Genomic DNA, 17,741 nt, shown 5'->3' with positions numbered 1-17,741 from the left:
CAGATTATTTATGGAACATTCTACAGAGCTCCCTACAACTAGATGTACGGGTGCCTATTGGGCAGTTCAAATGCTAGATTTGGGATCACTTTGCTCAGGAATGTGATAGTTTCTCTTGAGTGTGTTCTGTAATTTAGTATTTGTGAATCTGTGGCTTTCCCACCCAACCTGATATGCATAAATAAAAAATGTAATAAAAAAAACAGAAACCTGTTCCAAATGGACAGGAGTACAGTCAGACGAATTCCGAAAAGGCCCGTGGAAAAAGACCTGTGAGATCCAAGAGATCTGTTCAGATCCAAGTGTAGAAAGAAAGAGAAAGAAACCTCCTACCAGATGCTGCCAGCGCCATCAATCAACAAGCAATATTGGCCAAATGATCCACAGTTATGTGTATAGGCCTAAGTGTCCACTGTATGATATTAATATTTAAAATATAAATATAAGGGAAGATAAGCTTAAGCCTAGCCCTGGAGCGACTGAGCTAGAGATATGTCGGCGCCATGTTCCCGACACCGATATGCATTTCTTTATACTTGTCAGATACTACTGCTATATAGGATATAGGCATAGACATACAGAAGGAGGTATAGGCATACAGATATAGGCATACAGAAGGATGTTAATTCGTACATTTTCGATGCAAATATTTTTTTATAAAGATAAGCATGATATTGTTAGATTAAAAACCTCTTTGGGATAGGCGTACACTCGGCCTCAACAACATCCGGGGAAATTGCAGAGCGCGAAATTCAAATTACAAAAATTGTAATATTAAACATTCATGAAAATACAAGAGTCATACAACATATACAAAACTTAACTTCTTTTTAATCCAGCTGCTTTGTCAGATTTCAAAAGGCTTTACGGCGAAAGCACACCATGTGATTATCTGAGGACAGCGCCCCGCACACAAAAGCATTACCTACATTTTCCAACCAAGCAGTGGCGTCACAAAAGTCAGAAATAGCGAAAAAATAAATCACTTACCTTTGAAGATCTTCATCTGGTTGCAATCACAAGGGTCCCAGCTACATAACAAATGGTCCTTTTGTTCGATAAAGTCCTTCTTTATATCCCCAAAAAGTCAGTTTACTTGGCGCACTTGACTCAGTAATCCACCGGTTTCCCTCGTTCAAAATGCATACAAATGAATCCCGTAAGTTACCAATAAACTTCTTCCAAACAAGTCAAACAACGTTTCTGATCAATAATCGTACCCTAATATGTAAATAAACAATACAATTTAAGACGGAGAATAGTATGCTCATTACAGGAGATAAATAACGAAGTGCGCACCCTCACCGGAACACGCTACATACACTACAGCCAAAATGGGAGCCACTTACAATAACTACAATTTCTAGCTAATTTTTCAAAAAAAAAGCCTGAAACTCTTTCTAAAGACTGTTGACATCTAGTGGAATCCCTAGGAACTGCAATCTGGGAGGTATTCATTTTATATTCCCATTGACAGCCATTGTAATCATTGGTGAGGTGAAAAAAAAAGATTCTGGATGGATTGTCCTCGGGTTTTTGCCTGCCATATCAGTTCATATCACTCATAGACATTATTTTAACAGTTTTGGAAACTGTAGAGTGTTTTCTATCCAATGCTACCAATTATATGCATATATTATATGCATATCCTAGGCAGTTTACTTTGGGCACCTCATTCATCCAAACTTCCAAATACTACCCACTATCCCAAAGAAGGTACTCACTAGGGTACGTGGGACGCTAGCGTCCCACCTGGCCAACATCTAGTGAAATTGCAGAGCGCCAAATTCAAAAACAGAAATACTCATTATAAAAATTCATAAAACATACAAGTGTTATACATCGGTTTAAAGATTAACTTCCTGTTAGTCCAACCACTGTGTCAGATTTCAAAAAGGCTTTACGGCGAAAGCATACCATGCGATTATCTGAGAACAGCGCCCAGCAGACAAATCATTACAAACAGTTACCAGCAAAGTAGGAGTTACAAAAGTCAGAAATAGCGATAAAATGAATCACTTACCTTTGATGATCTTCATATGGTTGCACTTACAAGACTCCCATTTACTCAATAAATGTTTGTTTTGTTCGATAAAGTCCCTGTTGATATCCAAAAACCTCAGTTTTGTTCGCGTGTTTTGTTCAGTAATCCACAGGCTCAAACACAGTCACAACAGGCAGACAAAAAGTCCAAATAGTATCTGTAAAGTTTGTAGAAACATGTCAAACGATGTTTATAATCAATCCTCAGGTTGTTTTTAGCCTAAATAATCGATCATATTTCAACCCGACAATAACGTTGTCAATATAAAAGGTAAACAAGAAAGGCGCGCTCTCAGTCATGCGCATAAAAAACCTCTGGGACACTGTTTGGTCCACTCATTCAGAGTGGTCTTACTCTCTCATTTTTCATAATACAAGCCTGAAACAATTTCTAAAGACTGTTGACTGTTGATCTAGTGGAAGCCATAGGAAGTGCAATTTGAGTCCTAGGTTAGTGGATACTGTAATGGCATTCAATAGAAAACTACAAACATAAAAAAATCCCACTTCCTGGATGGATTTTTCTCAGGTTTTCGCATGCCAAATCAGTTCTGTTATACTCACATACATTATTCTAACAGTTTCGGAAACGTTAGAGTTTTTACTATCCAAATCTACCAAATATATGCATATCCTAGATTCTGGGCCTGAGTAGCAGGCAGTTTACTTTGGGCACGCTTTTCATCCAGAAGTGAAAATATTGCCCCCTACACTACTGAAGTTAAACAGCTTGGAAAATTCCAGAAAATTATGTGATGGCTTTAGAATATTCTGAAAGGCTAATTGACATAATTTGAGTCAATTGGAAGAGTACCTGTACAACTCATCCTATATCAACATAACCTGAAAGGCCACTCAGCAAGGAAGAAGCCACTGCTCCAAAACCGCCATATAAAAGCCAGACTATGGTTTGCAACTGCACATTGGGACGAAGATTGTACTTTTTGGAGAAATGTCCTTTGGTCTGAAGAAGCAAAAATAGACCTCTTGGCCATAATGACCATCGTTATGTTTGGAGGAGAAAGGGGGAGATTGCAAGCCAAAGAACAACCATGAAGCACGGAGATGGCAGCATCATGTTGTGGGAGTGCTTTGCTGCAGGAGGGACTGGTGCACTTCACAAAATAGATGGCATCATGAGGAGTGTAAAATTATGTGGAGATATTGAAGTAACATCTCAAGACATCAGTCAGGAGTTTAAAGCTTGGTCGCAAATGGATCTTCAAAAATGGACAATGACCCCAAACATGCTTCCAAAGTTGTGGCAAAATGGCTTAAGGACAACAAAGTCAAGGTATTGGAGTGGCCATCACAAAGCCCTGACCTCAATCCTAGAGAAGATTTTAGGCAGAACTGAAAAAGATTGTGTGAGCTAGGAGGCCTACAAACCTGATTCAGTTACACCAGCTCTGTCAGGAGAAATGGGCCAAAATTCACCCAACTTATTGTGGGAAGCTTGTGGAAGGCTAGTTAAACAATTTAAATTCAATGCTACCAAATACTAATTGAGTGTATGTAAACTTCTGACCCACTGGGAATGTGATGAAATAAATAAAAGCTGAAATAAATCATTCTCTCGACAATTATTCTGACATTTCACATTCTTAAAATAAAGTGGTGATTCTAACTGACCTAAGACAGGGCATTTTTACTCTGATTAAATGTCAGGAATTGCGAAAAACTGAGTTTAAATGTAGTTGGCTAAGGTGTATGTAAACTTCCGACATCAACTATAGGTTTTTGGTTCTATTAGCTGCGTCCAACATAACATTCAATAATCAACTAATTTAATTTATTCCTGCACCATGCAATCATTTATTTGTTAGAAACATGTGTTTTTCTTCTCTATGCTGCCTTCAGCATGATCTATTTCCCTACAGGCGTAATATATGACAGGTAGTTGTTAGTCTGAACACGTCTCTGGAGCATGTATCAATCCTGCTGCAGGACTCATTGCAGCCGGCAGACCAAATGAACAACTAAACTATTTCTCTCTCCTCCTTCCTCTCCCTCTCTCCTCTTCTCTGTCATGATTTGAGGTGTGTCTTTCTAACTGTTTGTCAATGAAGCCGATGATATTACGTATGGAACAATCTACAGAGCTCCCTACAACAAGCAACGCATGACTCTCGAGTCATTAAAGGCACTGTCAACTTAGTGGATGTAAACTTCTGACCCACTTGTGTCATGCACAAAGTAGATATCCTAACCGACTTGCCAAAACTATACTTTGTTAACAAGAAATTTGTGGAGTGGTTGAAAAACGAGTTTTAATAACTCCAACCTAAGTGTATGTAAACTTCCGACTTCAACTGTATACAGCCTCTGCTCAACAAACTCAAACTCGAGTACGAATCATTTGGGGGGGGGGGTGTGTTTACAACCCTCATGTCAGTCAAACAATGCATTCTGCCAAGAATCGTTCACAATCTAGTCCGGTTGCGGACACAACTAGACCTTGTTTCAAATGTTACGTCTATGTGTATTAGGCAGGATTGCTACTGTGTGTGTATTTGTGTCTCTGAATGTTAGGCTCCGTCACTGTCTGGTGAAAGAAGGTGACCTGCTGTTAGAGTAGGATACATGGTGGAGCCTGGAGGGCTGTAACTCAATGTCTGTCCTGCCCCTACACCTCCTCCCCTCCCTTCCCTGGCTCTGGAACCAGTGTTAGGAAAACATTTGTATTACCATTACTTTAAATGATAGCTATGTACAATTCTGTTATTCTGGTTGTGTAAATTGCTGTTTTCACATAACTCTATACCTAATCCACCACGGCTGTGCACATCTTGTGTTCTACCCCCACCCTCTGTACTCTGAAACCTGTCTGTTTCAAACAAAGCCTCTCCTCATCCTCTATTCTAAGAACAACCTGTTCTTAGAACTCGCATGAGAACACAGAGGACTCTGAATATTTGGCCACCTCATCCAGTAGATATCGGTTGGTTCGACACATTGAGACGTTTGTGGTGGAACCAGCCATGACTAAGCATTTACAGGTCTACTATTTAAGACCTCTCTTTAGTTCTGTATGTCAGAGCTTTCGGCCCAACACTCAAGAGGGTGGGGTCGACCAGCCTCATTATTGCAGAGCTCTCAACAAATCACTTACGGGTGGTTCGTCGACCAGCATCATTATTGAAATAATGAATCAATATCAAATAAAGATTGATTGTTTGAAAAAATTATCCAAGTCTCTACCACTTGATTAGAACTTCCATGACATTCTTAGCGACGAGGATGAGATATGTAACTTCACTTACTGACCGCTCCTGAGGACCTGGGTAAACATTTACAGGGGATTCCAAATTGGGATCTCAGAGAAGACGCATTCCTGAAGGAGCAGCTGAGACCCGCCTAAGGATCCAAGAGGCAGCAGGGTGGGTGGGTGGATACCATATCCCGAACATAGAAACATTGAGAGAGGTGAGCTTGGATGGTTCTCAACAGTTTAAGCCCCTGTTTTAGGGTACGCCCAGAGGGTGGCTAGCAGGACTGTGCTGAGTTGATAAGAGTGTTTTTAAGTGAGTAAATCCTTAAACATAATTGTTTAACTAGACAGTTGAGGGCTAACCAAAAGTCCATGGCCATGGCTGGTTGATCTCAGCAGGACTGGTGAGGTTGTGTAAGAACAAAAGTCCAGTGCGTGAGTTTCTCCTGAGTGGGTTTCTTTGCCTGGTGAGTTCATTCCTGTTGTGTTTTTATTGGTGTTTTTAGTTGTGTTTGAAGGGTATGCCCTGGGTTACAATGTTTCCCTTTACCTGGTACATCTCCTGTGGTGGAAAAGAGAAAATATTAATTAAGACTGGATTTCTGGGAACATGTTACAAACTTAAGTAGAAGACATGGGTACTCAGTAGGCAGTTTTGTGTATTTGGATAGGAATGGAAGACTCTACACTATGGTGATTGCCGTGGGTGACGAGCCTGTGTGGAGACAACATCCTGCATTTGGACCTTTAATAAAACAATATTTTAACGGGGACCCAACTACTCCCCTATGGCTCGGTAGAGTCTAGTTAGCAGAAGAAAATATTATTATAACCCTTTCATGCGTGAGTTCCAAATATCTCTAACGGTCGCCACAGCGTGAGTTTTTTATGCACGTGATGTTAGAATGTTCTCTCCATTCCAGAATGTGATTGATACGTAACAGTACATTTGATCAGCGCTGCCCTCAAACTTAAGCATGCAGCAGTTTATATTTATAGGCTGTTTCAACTTCAATTTCAAATGATTTTCTAACAAGTTTTTATTTTCTAAAACCAGTTTGAATTTAGGTGTGTTCCACCTCCTCATTCATTCACATAAAAAAAGTAATTTGTACTTTTGCGGACAGTTACATTTTTGGGACATTTCTGGTACGGACAAAATTCCCCAAGCACTTCCCAATTGTTTGTGCAGTTCACATCTGCAGACATTTGCTCATCTCCCGTCAGAACAGGATCTGCACACGTGTTCACATTTTCCATTTTCCATTCCACATTTCTATTGTAGTGTACTGTATGTATGGAGCATTATATATTTGTGTATATTCCTTATAACCGCGGTCACGTGAGGTAACGTTACTCATTTTATAACCTTTATGGTGTCAATCGTGCTTATGAAGCTACATTCTTCTATTAGCTCTGTAAAACAATGCTAATTGCGTCAGAGAAGAATTATCTTGTGTTGTATTTTGAAGCTACATGGCCTTATGACTCCCAAGTGGCACAGCACATCAGTGCTTCAGACTCCCTGGTTCATATCCAGGCTGCATTTCTATCAAAGTAAGTGCCTTATTACGTCATAATAGTCTCCATATACCGTAGCTCACTATATGTATGGATCATAATATACTCCTTATAACCGCAGACACATGAGGTAATGTTACACATTTTATTATCTTTATTTAACTAGGCAAGTAAGTTAAGAACAAATTCTTATTTTCAATGACGGTCTAGGAACAGTGGGTTAACTACCCGGGGTAGAACGACAGATCTGTACATTGTCAGCTCAGGGGTTTGAACTTGCAACCTTCCGGTTACTAGTCCAACACTCTAACCTCTAGGCTACCCTGCCACCCTGCGTCTATAACCTTTATGGTGTTGTAGTCAATTGTGCTTACGTAGCTACATTAATCTATTGGCTCTGTAAAACAATGCTAGTGGCGTCAGAGAACTATTAGCTTGTGTTGTATTTTGAAGCTCCCTGGCCTTATGACTCCCAAGTGGCGCAGCGGTCTATGGCACTGCATCTCAGTGTTAGAGGCGTCACTACAGACACCCTGGTTCAAATCCAGGCTGCATCACAACTGGCTGTGATTGGGAGTCACATAGTGCAGCACACAATTGGCCCAGCGTGGTCTGAGTTTGGCCGGAGTAGGCCATCATTGTAAATAATAATTTGTTCTTAAATGACTTGCCTGGTTAAATAAATAGAAAATATGACCATGGTTTGTTTATTTGGTCTATTCAGCATAGCTCTGTTCTGCCCTGCCTTGCCCCCTTGTGGAGCTCAAAAGTTAGTTTCTTACTGTTATAACTCAAATCTGTGATTTTGTCAATGCAATAAAAAAAAATTATAGCAGCGTTTATGTTACTTCTTTGTAGTATTGTTTTATTGCTATATCCTTATATTGTATTCTAATGAATAATTCCTCTTTATTCTGTACTTTCAGAAACCACAAACATTATTTGCCAATATCATAACTGGAGCTGGACATCTTTGGAGCTGACTGGCTGATCACCACCAGCATCTTCAAAGGGACCTGGTACTTCGTCAGTGGACAAGGGAAATTCAGATTCAGGGTTCTCAATGGCTACAAGGTTGGGGGGCAGCTCCTCACTGTCACTGTCAGAATCTGATTCCTGACTTTCATACTCAGACTCATTGTCAGAATTTATTTTTTTAAATCTCCAGAATTTCCACATTTGTGAGATGTGGGTCTCTGTCAGCCTGACCTCCGGTTATCACCCCGAGAGTAATGGGCAGGTGGAGAGAGTGAACCAGGAGGTGGGTAGGTTTCTGCGGTCGTATTGCGAGGATCGGCCAGGGGAGTGGGCACGATACATTCCCTGGGCGGAAATGGCCCAGAACTCACTACGCCACTCCTCTACTAACGTGTCCCCTTTTCAGTGTGTGTTGGGGTACCAGCCGGTCCTGGCACCATGACATCCGAGCCAGACCGAGGCTCCTGCGGTGGAGGAATGGGTACAGCGCTCCAAGGAGACCTGGAGGGCCATCCAGGAATCTCTACAACAAGCTAGTGGACGGCAGAAGAGGAGTGCTGACCACCACCGCAGTGAGGCCCCCGTGTTTGTACCGGGGGACAGGGTCTGGCTCTCGACCCGAAACCTACCCCTCCGCTTGCCCTGCCGGAAGCTGGGTCCGCAGTGTGTAGGGCCCTTTAAAGTCCTGAGGAGAATAAACGAGGTGTGTTATCGATTACAACTCCCTTCCTATTATCGTATTAAGCCCTCGTTTCATGTGTCTCTCCTCAGGCCGGTGGTAGCTGGTCCCCTGCAGGACAGTGAGGTGCCGGAGGTCCCTCCCCCCCTCTGGACATCGAGGGGGCCCCGGCGTATACGATCCGGGCCATTCTGGACTCAAGATGCCAGGTGAGGGGCCTGCAGTACCTCGTGGACTGGGAGGGGTACGGTCCGGAGGAGAGGTGCTGGGTACCGGTGGGGGACAACTTGGATCCATCCATGTTGAGGGATTTCCATCACCTCCATCCGGATCGCCCTGCACCTCATCCTCCGGGGCGACCTCGAGGACGGTGTCAGGGGGGGGGGTACTGTCACGAGTCCGACCGAGGGTGGCTTCCCTTCCCGGTCGGGTGGCGCTCGGCAGTCGTCGTCACCGGCCTATTAGCTGCCACTGATTGTCTTTCCTCCCCCTCCTTGTATGTTTATTGGTAGCACCTGTTTGTGATGATTAGTTGGGCTTCTTTAGACAGCCGGCCCGCCTGGTTGTTGTGCGGGATTAATCATTGTAACCTTCGGCTTGGTAGTAGAGGAACATGTTAGTTCCTGGTCGTGATTATTGTGAGCACCCTGTGGTGCGTTGGTGCAATTAAAGAGCACAGCATTGCACTCTCTGTCTCCTGCGTTTGACTCCACACCCACGACACCCGGAGCATTACAAGTTCACAAATTTTTTGAGGACTTCCGGAAATTAATGGTGGGATGTGAACGACGGTAGATGACACACACCTTCAACATGCATACTATAAACAGACCAAACTCCTCTTGTCTTCTCTTATTATCTTCGGTTTCTGTGAGGAAAAAATGCATGGCTGTGCACTGAAACTAATCGTCGGATTACTTTCGATTTCTATAAAGTGTTTTACCTAGTTATTTCAATCAATGGTGAGCTCACACGTGAGTTGATTAATTATACATAGTAATTGCTATTAGCTAATTCATATTGTAGTTCATGTCAGACGAGAGTTAGAAAATATGACTGCTTGTGTTGGGTCAATCTTTCCTCAGTTAGCGCTAGGACAAATGTAGCCTACCTTTTTCCGGTTAGGATGATTGTGTCATGCTATATATACTTCTGTGAATATCTGAACATTGCATCCAAAAATAAACTGCTCACATTCTGGACATAACTTTGTAAGGACTGTGTTTGTGTAAATAGTTTCTGAAAAAAGTGTGGCCAGCTCAAACGCTGATTGTTGCGTCAATCGAAACTGGCCGTTCTAAATGAGTGTTCTAATCATATGGGTGTGATCGTACGCTTCAGGGACCACTGTGGAACAATCACACCCGTGTGATGGTACGTGTGAAAGGGTTAAAGACGTTTTTTTTCTGTTCCGTCTGTATGTGTTCTGTGTTATGTGTTTGTGTGAGCATGAAACAGAAACCATGGGAGCACAAGGGAGCAAAGGAGACGGCCTGCCAAACCCCCTGATGGGACCCAGATAAGTGGGGCAGATAAGTGGGGAAGGGACGTTCTGGACCAGGTGCAATTGTGGCATTGGGAAGGTGGTTTTCCATTGACAGGGACACTGAGTGTGACACTGTTAGAAGAAGTAAGGGGAAGACTAACAGAACATGAGGGAAAGAAAAAAGGAAAAGGGGATAACATAGACTGGGCTAAATTTAGGAAATGGGAGAGAGAGGCAGAAAGGCGTACAGAAAGACAAGACCCATTTAGGGGTCTGCCGCGTCAGAACATGGCAATACAGACTGAGGGGGAAGATAGGAAGGGGAAAGAAGAAACCATGAGGAAGAATAGGAAAGATGATGAGAGAGATTTTCCCCCTCCCTACTCTTCTCCTCCTAACCTCTACCCAGTGTTGCCAGTGGACAATGGGCTGCCCCTCTCTCCTCCTCCACCTGCCCTGCTGGAGCCCCTGCCACCTACTGCACCAGTGCTTACGTCCCCGCCCTTACCGCAAGCCGCCTCCCTGTTGACAGATGTGGTGGCCAAACCACTCACTGGCCTGGCAGACATGATGGGAGGAACTCCAAAGTTGTCAAGAAATAAAGAAGTTGCTGAGGGAGCCAAAGGAAAGAAAGAGCATTAACCCCTTCCCCCAGATGGGAGGCCCGAGCAGCTCGGCTGTGGAGGACGACAGCGACACATCATCACAGTCGGGGTCAAAGTCATCTCCTCCCCCAGCGAGTAAAACCAGACTACAGAAGAAGTTGACACCAGAGAGGAGAGGCAGGACACACGTTTTGACAGCCTGCTGTGTGGATCCAAAAGACGTGGAAGAAGAAGGAAGAGAAGGTGACGACCCAGAAGCTACAAGCTGCTCATTTGACTTTCTACCAAGGCCAGGCGCCAGCCAAAGGAGGGGCTGGGAAGGGTCGTGGGGGTAAGACTAAGCCGGGAAATTGTTTCACATGTAGGCAACCTGGCCATTTCTCAGCTCAATGTGATCAAGCACTTCAGACTGGAGCTCAGATGGGTGGAAGAGGTCGAGGCAGGAGTGGACCAAGAGTCAGAAGAGGGGGGGCCCTTAGAGGACATGGGCCAGCATTAGCTTCAGGACTGTGGCATCCCGCCACCAAACTAGTGGCCTGGGCCACCCCCTCAATCTCAGCCTCAACAGCAGTGGCTGTCCCAAGAGGGCCCCCATGGAAGAGGCCGACCTGGGCAATGGCAGTTGGGCCTGCCTACACAGATGACCCTGTATAACCCAGGGCCAGGCCAAGAACAGGAGGGAGAATATTGACGTGATGATGAGACAGGGACAGACGAAGTTGAGCTAACAGAAATGCTGGAACAATTGTTTTTAAAGAGCTACACTCCCTTGAATTGAGCCAACAGTGGAGGCTTGCGTCAATGGTGAGTCAATCATTTTTCTTGTTGATACTGGGGCTGCAATGTGTGTGATTAACTGTAAAGCTATGATGAAACCTCCCCTGTCTAGTGAAACAGTCAAAACATTAGGGGCTTTGGGTCTCCCTTTCAGGGAACACGTTACCATGCCCTTGCCAGTCTAATTTTCTAAGGAGCAGTGCCAGCATCAATTTCTCTACTCTGACCACTGTCCTGTCAATCTGATGGGCAGAGACCTCACATGCAAATTGGGTGTTAACATAACATGTGGACCCACTGGGCTCACAGTTATACATGAGGATGAAGAAGGGGAGCAATTGATGCTGATGTCTGAGTTTTGTGACTGGTATTATGCATGTGATGTTAACGATGAGGTGCCCAATATTGCTCGTGTTTTCTCAATGGCAAAACGCTTTTGGGGCCACGAGTGCAGTTTCATGTCTGAGACAGGCTTACATTGCACTTCCCATTTCTCACCATTGACAAGGGATTTATGCTATGAGAAGGAATGGTTTTCACAGAGTGTAGATGAAGAGTCAGTGCAGTGTGAGGAGTTGTACTGTAGCAGTGATTTTTGTTCTTTAGAGGTTCATTTAACCCCTGCACAGAAAAAGCTCTACCTGTTTGAAGACAGTACTCCTTATGTGTCCCTTGCTAAATCAGACAGTTGAGCGGGCGGATACTGGGGTATAGATGAAGGGTCTGATGGGAGCTACAGATTGGGAAATGCATCCAGATGTGTCAGCATCTTCACCCAGCACACTAACATTTTGTTACCCGTTCAACTGGGATACTCCAGTTGAACTTGAGCAACCTCCATCCGCCACATACATCATGCTTCTGAGTGAGGACTCACCCTTGTTGAGAGGGTTCCTGACTGCTTATGGCAGTGGACAAGTGTGATTTTGGGAAGTGGGTGGAACCTCTTGTGGTAGCACCTAAAGGAACCCGCCGGCCCTCTAAAGCACAGTATCCACTCAATCAAGGGTATTCAATCAAGGTTATTACCCCTGTCCATGCTTAAATGGGAGAGAAGGGAGCCTTAGTCCTGTGTCCAGAGTCACCTTGCAATACCTCTATCTTGCTAGTAAGAAAAGCATCAGGGGATTGGTGTTTTGTTGAGTTTGCCAGTTAATGAGGCTGTCTATGCTTGTGCCCCAGTGGTTCCCAACCCAACTACACTGTTGTCAGCAGTTCAAGCTACAGCTAAATGGTTTTCTGTTATGGATCTGGCTAATGCATGTTTTAGCATTCTGGTTGCACCAGAGTCACATTTCTGGTTTTCCTTTTTGTTTCTCGGGTGCCATTATACGTGGACGGTCGCGCCTATGGGCTTTACCGAATCCCCCGCAATTATTTCAGCTGCATTAGTGAAAAAAAGGTTTCATTCCCCCGGAGGGAAGCAGTCTAATACAGTATGTTGATGACATGTGCTCTGATTGTTCTCTGAGACCTTGGAGGCGTGGGAAACTGACACAAGAGCTCTGTTGACTATTCTAGCAAAGAATGGCCACAAAGTATAAAAAATTAAGTTGCAACTTGTCTCCCAAACTGTAAAGTACTTGGGACATGATATCACCCCAAATGGCAGGCAGCTGGGTCCAGAGAGAACAATTCTCTGTCCCACAAAACAGCACATGATGTCATTGACTGGTATGGCAGGGTATTGTAGGGCGTGGCTGCCTGACTATGCTGAGGTTGCCCAGCCTCTCTCTGACCTCATCTATGGCCACAAAATGGCTATGAATGACAAGATCAAATGGACCCCTGAAGGGCTGACTGCCCTGATGAAACTGAAACAGCTCATGACTACCTCTCCCTGTTTGGGTCTCCCTGGCCATTCTAAACCTTTCAATCTGTTGTGTGAGAAGAATGGTTTCATATCACCTGTGCTGACACAAGATCATGGGGGGAAGCAGAGACCAGTGGGTTACTATTCTAAGCAATTAGATAGTGTGGCGAGAGGTCTGGTTTGTTGCTTGAGACCTGTGGCTGCGGCTACTGAAGCTGTACTTGCATGTGCTGACATTGTGGCTATGTGGCAACTAACTGTGCATGTTCCTCACGTTGTTCATGCTCTCATCTCACAGACTAAGATGGCTCATCTGACTCGAGCAAGGCTGCTCCACTATAAGAATGTGTTGCTAACCATGTCTTATGTAACCCTGAAAAGATGCACTGTGTTGAATTCAGCTACATTGTTGCCAACTGAAGAAGACGGAGAACCCCACGACTGCACAGCTCTAGTTGAGCTTGTCTCAAAACCAAGGTCAGACTTAACTGATGTCCCTTTGTTGAATGCTGAATTGGACATTTTTGTAGATGGCTTGGCTTGGAGATCTGAGAAAGGAGAACTATTGGTTGTGTATGCATTAACCACAAGTGCTACATTTCCACCACATCTCTCAGCGCAGGTTGTGGAACTTCTTGCACTCAAAAAAGCTTGCATACCGGTGAAAGTCAGTTACTATCTACACTGATAGCCAGTATACATTTGGGGAAGTACATGATTTTGGTACATTGTGGGAATAGTGTGGGATCCTCACGTCCTCTGGGGAAACTATTTCTCCCTCAAAATAACTTTTTGAAAGCTATTCTTCTCCCTTCTGCAATAGCTGTATGTCAATGTTTGGATCATACTAATTATTTTGATCCTGTCTTCAAGGGCAACTCAATGGCTTATTTGGCAGCCAAAGCAGCAGCTGTGTCACTCGATTTGCCTGTGTTGCAGATGATTGCGGTTCCTGTTCAGAATCTCTTCTCTCCTACTGACATCGTTGACTTGCAATCCTCTGTCCTGTCGAGTTGAGGAAGTAGAATAGGTTGTGTACATATGACAGGTTGCAGAAACTGAGGTTGGGTCCGGCTGGGCTCCCAACCCAACCATGTTCGTGTTTTTCCTACCTGGCAAAGTTGGCACATGGCCAGGACCATGTGTCAAAGGGGGGAGGGGTAAATTTTGTAAATCATTTTTGGTTTGCACCTGGATTTTCTGTGTTTGCTGAACAATATTGTGCAAAATGTGTGATTTGTAGGAATAACAATGCAGGAAGGGGGATTCCCATGCCTGTGTCTGCCCAACCCCAGAAGGGCAATTTGAACATGTGATGATGGATTTCATTGAGTTGACACCATGCCTGGTCAGACCCTAAAAATTTACATGGTGAAACTCATGGCAGAGACTGGCCTCCCCTGGGTCACAGTAATGCCCCTGACACTGATGTTTATGAGGGCAAGCCCACAGGATGACTGGGTTGGCACCTCATATGATACTGACTAGCAGACCTATGAGAATGCTAAACATCCCTTTCCCACTGAACAAGCTGACCCTGTTGGTCTGCGATGATGTTATGGTAAGTTACTGTACTGCTCTAAACAACGTTCTGAAGGCTATTTTTCCCAGGGTGAAAGCATCGTTGCCTCAGCCATTAGTGGGGATCCTGTGCCAGCTACAGCCAGGTGATTGGGTGGTAGTCAAGGATCTGAGGAGGTGGACTGGACCATTCCAGGTATTGCTGACCACTCCAACCACTGTTCGTGTGTCTGAGAGATCTACGTGGAGATCCACGCCAGCCACTGACGGAAAGTGCCACACGATCCAGCTGAGGATGTACCAGAGGAGGAGCCACCACCAGGTGCAGTCTAGATCATCATGGGAGGACCAGGACCAGACTCTACGCATTATGTTTGTTGCTTTCGTGTTCATCCTCCTCATTAAAGCTGGAGTATGGGCGCTTGGAACAGGCAAACAACAGAGAGCAGAAAAGCTGAACTCAACCAACTTGACCAACTTGACCGCAGTCCCATGGAGGACTAAAATATCAGCCACTCTCGCCCTCCCTGGGGTGAAGCCACAGGAAATGCGCTTTCCGCACCATCGCCATGATTGGGAGGACACTGGGTTATTTCACCTGAATCACACTGTTCTAGCTGTTAACCTGACAGACTGGTATGTGTGTGGGCATGTCCCCTTAGCTACCCGAGTAGGAGTTCCATTTAGGGGAGTAGAAGTACATGAGCCAACACTCAAGAGTGTGGGGTCGACCAGCCTCATTATTGCAGAGCTCTCAACAAATCACTTACGGGTGGTTCGTCGACCAGCTTCATTATTGCAATAATTTATTGATATCAAATAAAGATGGATTGTTTGAAGAATTTTTCAAGTCTCTCTCACTTGTTTAGAACTTCCAGGACACCAGGTCTTACCACAGAGGAGGGTCTCTCAATCTGCCGAAAGGCATAACCTGAACACACACCCGCACACACCCGCACACGACCCGCACACACACACACACCCCTGGGGTGGGTAGATGAGAGCTGAGAGGACCAGGTCAGATCAGATTGTGTCTATTCCCTCTTCCCCCCCACCCCTCAGCATACCTCTTTTCCACTGTTCCTCTTTGATGAAGTCAAGCCCACAGCATTACGAGGGATGTAACGGCCGTTGGTGGTGGAAGAAGGTGAGGACCAATGCGCAGCATGGTAAGTGTCCATATTTTTAATAAAGTAAATTAACACTGAACAAAAACAACAAAGTGAACCGAAACAGTTCAGACAGTACCCCTCCCTCCCAAAGGTGCGGACTCCGGCCGCAAAGCCTGAACCTACAGGGGAGGGTCTGGGTGGGCGTCTGTCCGGGGTGGCGGCTCTGGCACGGGACGTGGACCCCACTCCACCATAGTCTGTACCCGCCTCTTTACCCGCCTCCGTGGCCTCTTTAGAGTGGCGACCCTCGCCACCGACCTCGGACTGGGGGCCCTAGCAGCGGGCCCCGAATGGACAGGAGATTCCGGCAGCGCCAGAGTGAGGGGCGGCTCTGGCAGCTCCTGACTGACGGACGGCTCTGGCAGCTCCGGACAGACGGGCGACTCTGGCAGCTCAGGACAGACGGGCGACTCTGGCAGCTCTGGACAGATGGGCGGTTCTGGCAGCTCAGGACAGACGGGCGACTCTTTTAGCTCAGGACAGACGGGCGACTCTGGCAGCTCAGGACAGACGAGCGACTCTGGCAGCGCTGGACAGGAGGGAGACTCTGGCAGCGCTGGACAGGAGGGAGACTCTGGCAGCGCTGGACAGGAGGGAGACTCTGAGGTGGCTGCTCTGGCACAGGACGTGGACCCCACTCCACCATAGTCTGTACCCACCTCTTTACCCGCCTCCGTGGCCTCTTTAGAGTGACGACCCTCGCCGCCGACTTCGGACTGGGGCTGGACAGGAGGGAGACTCTGGCAACGCTGGACAGGAGGGAGCACCTGGAAGAAGGAGACGGAGAGACAGCCTGGTGCGTGGGGCTGCCACCGGAGGCCTGGTACGTGAAGGAGGCACCGGATAGACCGGACCGTGGAGGCGCACTGGAGGTCTCGACCACCGAGCCTGCACAACCTTTCCTGGCTGGATACCTCCCGTAGCCCGGCCAGTGCGGCGAGGTGGAACAGACCGCACTGGGCTGTGCTGGCGAACCGGGGACACCGTGCGTAGGGCTGGTGCCATATACCCTGGGCCGAGGACACGCACTGGAGACCAGATGCGCTGAGCCGGCTTCATGGCACCTGGCTCGATGCCCACTCTAGCCCGGCCGATACAAGATGCTGCGATGTAACACACCGGGCTATGCCTGCGCACCGGGGACACCGTGCGCCTCACTGCATAACACGGTGCCTGCCCGGTCCACCTCTCTCCACGGTAAGCACGGAGGGTTGGCTCAGGTCTTCTACCTGACTTAGCCACACTCCCCGTGTGCCCCCACCCAATACATTTTTGGGGCTGCCTCTCGTGCCTGTTGCGCTGCCGTGTTCGTGTCAACTCCATTCTCCTGTAACCCTCCTCGCACTGCTCCAGAGAATCCCAGGCTGGCTCCAGGACTCTCCCTGGGTCGACCGACCACCATTCTATTTCATCCCAAGCTGTCACATAGTCCAGATCTCGCTGCTGCCCGATACCACACTGCTTGGTCCTTGGTTGGTGGGTGATTCTGTAACGGCCGTTGGTGGTGGAAGAAGGTGAGGACCAATGCGCAGCGTGGTAAGTGTCCATCTTATTAATAAAGTAAATGAACACTGAACAAAAACAACAAAGTGAATGAACGAAACCGAAACAGTTCTGTCTGGTGCAGATACAAACACTCAACAGAAAACAATCACCCACAACTCAAGAGTGAAAACCCGTTGCCTAAGTATGGTTCTCAATCAGGTACAACGATTGACAGCTGCCTCTGATTGAGAACCATACCAGGCCAAACACAGAAATACCAAACATAGAAAAAGACCATAGACCACCCACCCAACTCACGCCCTGACCATACTAAAACAAAGACATAACAAAATAACAAAGGTCAGAAAGTTAAGGGAAGAGTTGATGGACACCCTGAACCCCTCTCCTGGTGTTTCCCTGTCAGAACTGTTGTCATTGTCTCATTGTTCT

The sequence above is a fragment of the Oncorhynchus kisutch genome, linkage group LG1, assembly GCF_002021735.2.
Source record: "Oncorhynchus kisutch isolate 150728-3 linkage group LG1, Okis_V2, whole genome shotgun sequence".
NCBI lineage: Eukaryota > Metazoa > Chordata > Actinopteri > Salmoniformes > Salmonidae > Oncorhynchus > Oncorhynchus kisutch.
Note: the sequence above shows the minus strand (reverse complement) of the source record.